At 33.9% G+C, this 6152-nt stretch overlaps 1 long non-coding RNA gene across 2 annotated transcripts; it reads right to left on the bottom strand.

Annotated features, from left to right (window-relative positions):
- Window positions 1–226: 226 nt before the first annotated feature.
- Window positions 227–3967, bottom strand: LOC133858725 (uncharacterized). 2 transcript variants are annotated; one of them, XR_009898558.1, is made up of 4 exons: window positions 3604–3967; window positions 2158–2193; window positions 1248–1344; window positions 227–509 (listed from the first exon to the last, which is right to left on the bottom strand). It is a non-coding gene; the product is annotated as an uncharacterized LOC133858725 (long non-coding RNA). The 2 variants fall into 2 exon arrangements; XR_009898557.1 differs by lacking the exon at window positions 227–509 and having other exon boundaries at window positions 880–1344.
- Window positions 3968–6152: the final 2185 nt, after the last annotated feature.

Below are 6152 nucleotides of genomic sequence, written 5' to 3'. Positions count from 1 at the left end.
ACATGGTGGAGAGGCTCAGTTTGTTGAGATCCATCTTAGCGTTGAAGCCCAAAATCCCGTTGAGGAGATCCAGCCAAACTTAGATTATGCCCATGGACTTCGGTCCATCTTCGTGACGGTGGACGAAACGTGTGAGACCCATTTTTTTTTTCTTATACAAAATGGATCATCATAGTGACATGACAATTAGCCATGAACCAACACAACTCAAACACATCTCATAACATGTGCATAACATATAAGAGACTATAATATTAAGTAAAAGGAATAATTAAAACTACAACATCCAGAGCCATTTAACCATCTATATAATTAAGGCTTATCACTGTATTAATTACATAAGAAAAGAATGGCTATACAAGAAGTGTCATACACGACACAATGCCATATACAAAAATCTACACAAAATTGGACTATCTTCAAGTCTGAGCCACAAAACCGTTGCCAAGAGCCTTAGATGTAGTATCCCAGATACGAAGCCACAGGGTCCTCACCAACGTCTGCGGTACCTGCAGCCAAAACATCATCATCTATATGATTGTGGTATTTGCCATGTTTGCATAGGTGGAATAATGAGTCCAGAGTCTCAACAGTATATAACTCACTAATTTTTTGTTATGAGCTGGCATTTATTTTTTTTCTACCATATGTTTACAATAAAAGCTACATTTGGTATAATGCTTTCCTTTAAAACGTTTCGTAGTTGATAAGGTACACCCAAACATTTCATAAACAAGTTAAACCATACTACATAGCTGTGGATATATATACAAGTTCCAATCTTTCGCTTGGAAGCATGCACATATAAACTCATCTACATCATAATGTGTATACATACATATATATATATATATATATATATATATCATATGACTCAGCTATACTCGTATACAAGCTTTCCAAACCTTCGGGAAATACAAGCATACGAATACATTTAAGCAAGGAACAAGAGACATTATAACTCAGCTATACTCGTACATAAGCTTTCCAGACCTTTGGGAAATCCAAGCATACGTGTAACGCTCTGCTTTTTATAAAAAGCGTAAGTAATTAAATCTGATTAATTACATGACATTACTACATGTCACGCCTCCAATTTGGGATATAAGGGGAACACGAACTTGAGCCTAAAAAATACATTTACATAAAGCACACATCTTCAAATATAGACCTTAATCATCTATTTTATTTATATGTACATAAGAGTAGCTCTTTACAAAGCTATAAATCTCAAAAGGGAAACATACTATACAATACAAAAGTCACATCAGTCCCCCAACAATTTTATTGCTCTTAGCGAGGTCTACGCCATTACAAAGAAATGACTCCGTCTTATTGTGTTATCTGAAAAGATTTTGGGGAAGAAGGGGTGAGTTCGACAACTCAGTAAGGAAAGTACAACAAACAAGAGCATGATATTTTTCAGAAATTCTAAATAAAGCTCAAATAAATTAGCAAGTAAATAAATAAACAGTTGAATGATATATAGTAGATCAAATGTAGAATGAATGGTGCATGAATCATTTATGCAGAGTGTAAGTTTTAACCTCCCTTGGCCCAATTCCGCTTTTAATCATGAGCGGCGCACGTTTGGCTCATCCCAAAGGACAACTATGGGCTCATCGTGTTGTCACAGGGGAGAGTTGTACCAGGTTGGGAACTTTCCTAGGTGAAGGCCACCTTGCCGGTAGCCCACACTTTAGTCCTTCCGTGTGGTTGCCATGCTACCCACATACCACATAGCACATAACACATAACACATAACACATATATGATCTGGATCGTCTATGACATGGTACCGCGGGGGTAAAACTGCGTGCACATGTAACATATACTATGATATTATCAACCTTTGCTCATATGGTGCACATGTAACACATATACTATGATATCATCAACTTTATTCATATGGTGCACATACTTTGAGAACTATGATTTCACCAACTTTATTCATATGGGGCACATGTATCAAATATAAACCAAGTATGATCACATGAGATTTAAATCACATCATATGACAAAAGCATTATTATATTGATAATATAAAAAGACAAGTAATATTAAAAGAGTTGAAAGAGTTTAGAAAATCCCCGACTTTTTCTTTTGAAAAAGTTTTATTAAAACTTTGCCGGGGTTTTGAGGTAGCGTTTCCCTTACCTGGACCGGCCATTAGCATCGGGGTCGAGCTTTTACCTAAATAAATTGAAAGAAGAAGCTTAGGAGAATATTTTGAAATTTGAAGTCTAAAACTTAATTAAAGTATACATAACACGTAACCAAAGATCTCCAAATTGAATGGTCTGACAACAACCATAAATCCACATTATTTCTTAGTGACTAAACTACCAACAAGCATGACTCACTCAGCCCCAATCACATAAAATCTTCCAAAAATAGCAACCTCCTTGAATACCCTAATCCTTAGTCCAAGAGTTCATGACCCAAACAACCTAATATTAAACCAACTCATGTCAATCAAGTCCAGCAAGTACTAAATATATTAACACTTGATTCACCAAAACATTCATAACATCTCTACTTCAACAATTCTTAAATCACCAATCTGTAACCCATACCAAAATCATTTACTAATGTCATCTTCCAACTATAAAATCATTATCCAAAATCACACTAAACACTACTCGGTTATTACCTCAAGAATACCCATCATTCACAATTTTCTCCATAAAATCAATCTTACTATAATTTGATAAAATCAACAAAATTCAAGAAAACCATCAAAGAATCATAATTAATCATCAATGCATCTATTCGGTACTTCTCACAAAATCTACTATAAAATAACTCCAAACTTAATTACAACATTACAACTCAATTTTTTTTTAAAAATTCTCCTACCATCAAGATCATAATTTAATAGTAATATCCATCACGAGATCATCTATACTATGAATTAACAGATGAAATCAACAATTCAAACAGAAATTGACGTCAAAATCTTCAATATTCACTCTGTTTTTACAACCAAAAGTCCACCACAATCGGCTTCCCACAACCTAGGAATCCCAATTACATAGCATCACCAAAATCTAATATCATATAATCAACCACAATTCAATCACAACTCTTTTATTTTAATCGGTCAAATCTATCTCCAAGCACATAAAAGGCCCATAATTTCTTTTTAACAAACTCAATAACCCATCGGTGAAAGAAATTAAAGGTACTTTCATATTAAGTCCCCTTACAGTTTTGATTTTCTAAACTTGTCATATATTCAGTTTTTTTTTTTTTTTTTTTTTTTTTTTTTTTTTTTTTTTTTTTTTTTTTTTATTCATATACATGCAATGATACTACTAGAAAATTCATCAAAAACTTTATACAAATCAACCAAAATTTTAACAGATTCAGTCATCCATAGGAAATTCACATTTGCTTAACAAATCATAACATCTATCCAGTTTCTCTATACAAAAACTCCAGAAAATCACACACAACTCCATAAACAACCCATGGAGACCCAACTAACAATCTATCAACACCACATGGCTAGAGCACCACCCAACTGGTCAAACACCACAAATCCAAGATACCTAATCAACCATAATAAACTGATAAATTAAATCGAATCATAGGATTTACCTTGAGAGTTTTTATAGAAAATCTACCAAAAATCATCTCACTGTCGAACCCACCGGAAACCGGTTCTATTTCGGCATGGGTCTGCTACGGGTCCTCTACAGTTGGCAGGGAATAGCACCTTCGGCCTTCTCTGCACAAACCCACCAACGATCGGGTCCTCTCTCTCTCTCTCTCTCTCTCTCTCTCCCGTTGATCTCTTTCTTTCTCCCGATCTCTCACTCTCTCTCTCTTTCTCGGATCTCTCGATCTCTCAATTACTCTCTGTCTCTCTCTGCTTATCTCTCTCACCGTCCCTGTCCCTCTCTCTCGATTTCAGATATAAGATGAAAGAAGGAGAAAACAAAGAGGAAAGAAGAAGACAACTTGCACATCAAGTTGTGAGATATATCTATATCTATATCTATATATATATATATATATATATATATATATATATATATATATATATATATATATATATATATATATATTTTCTATGACTTGTTGATTAAGTAAACCTTCTTTGATAAGTTTTTTATATTATTATATAATTTAATCTACATAATATCTTAACTTAACTTAATATTTAAGTTTTGTAAGATTTTTATCAAAAGCTTACTAATTACTTTTTACCACTGATATTTTTATCTCACATTTTTACTATTTTAATCTAATCGATTAAAAATCAATCTAAATCCATTTTGAGTTTAGTTCGTTTCATTGTTAATATTATTATAATAAATAATATTGTCCAATAATAATTTAAAATTTGGGGCATTACACTACATCAGAGATGGAATTTGGCAGCGGAATATATTTTTTTCTTAGTAACTTAGGAATTGAGATAACACATCGAGCTGACTGAATTTCTTCTAGGCATTCATTAAAAATCATCTAGTTTCTTTATGCTAAATACATAGAACATGTGTCACAGATGACACAAAAGCATACATGGAAAGCCTACCAAATACAAACATTTCTTTAAACATATTACTTACTAAAAAGCATGTAAACACAAATGATTACAAATAAATACAACAGTTACAAAAACATTAGCTTTAACATCTTCAAAGCTAGCTAATCTAATCTCTTATCTTTTGAACCTGTACCAATAAATATGTGATTGCAGATACTTCCACAATCCCGTATTGTAATTAAGTGAGTCAACTGTTTTCAATAATATAATGAAATACTGATCTATTTAAAAGTACACTATGCAACAATATGATGACAGCTATATATACTTATGCACAATCTCATTAACAATTCCATTTATACAGTCTCATTCATTACTGTAGATGGATAGAAAGATGCCATGAGAATTTAACTCATTATACGGTCTTATCATTGCCATGGACTTTAACCACTTGTTTTAACAAGTATAGATATCTTGGTGCCATGAGTCTCTAACCAAACTAGTCTTATCCATATTGTGCCGTGGGTCTCTAACCCAGGATCTATTTTTTCATTGGTGCTAAGGGCCTCTAACCCATGGTGTATTTATTCATTGGTGCCAAGGGTCTCTAACCCATGGTCTTTGTCTTATTACTTTAACCTTCGGTCTTACTGATTGCTTAACAGATTCATAATCCATGATAGTAAAATATGCAATGTCAATTTATCAGCAGGTTCATAATTCATGATAGTAAAATTAGCAAAGTTCCAAACCAAACATGTTCCAATCAACTCGTACACAATTAAATAAAGCAGAAATTACAACATTATAAAAGTCAACCATGTATCATCCTCAGTGAGTAGAATACTCACAGTCTTTTGGTGCAGTTCTAAGTTCATCATATGCAATAATATATTTACATTCATAGAATATTAATATCACCACTCATGAATCCTAATTGTATATGAAAAATAAATGACTTCTATTTTAACCATGTGTGTGTGCACAATGTGTTAACAAAATAATAGAAGTGCAGAATATAAATGATACAAGAATTTTGTTAACAAAGTGGAAACTCAATTAAGAGAAAAACCACTCTGGGGCAGCAAAACCCAAGATATCCACTATTTAGAAGACAAATCTAGTACATAGACAATAACACTTACATACCCGATGTAGTGATTGTATCTAGCACTCTGACGTGTAACCCAACACGAACGCTTCCCAACCAAGTCACCTACTTGAAGGGGTTTTCAATGGAATCCTTTACCTTAGGGCCAACCCCTAAGATAGACTTCAGTTTAGCATAGCAACAGCACTTGGCAACGGCTTGAGAGAGACCGATTCAACACAATAACTCTAAAATATAACCTCTAAGCTCTACGGAATTCAATACTGAATTCTTTCAAACAACATGCATACGGACCTCTATTTATAGGCTACAGGAATCCAAATTTGCGTTTGACTTGAATTACCTAGGCGGTGTCCGGACGGTAGCTGAGGGTGTCCGGACGGACAATTGTGCAACCGACTTTCCAAATTCGCAAGATATTTTTTCCTGAATTGAGCCGCGTCCAGACGGTTGCACTTTAGCTGCACGCAATTTCCATATCAAGGCTTTGAGCATTCGGACCATGAAGGCTGACGTCTGGACGGTTGAATTGATGCATGCAAT

The sequence above is a fragment of the Alnus glutinosa genome, chromosome 1 (genome assembly GCF_958979055.1).
Source record: "Alnus glutinosa chromosome 1, dhAlnGlut1.1, whole genome shotgun sequence".
NCBI lineage: Eukaryota > Viridiplantae > Streptophyta > Magnoliopsida > Fagales > Betulaceae > Alnus > Alnus glutinosa.
Note: the sequence above shows the minus strand (reverse complement) of the source record. Positions and strands in the feature narration are given on the sequence as shown.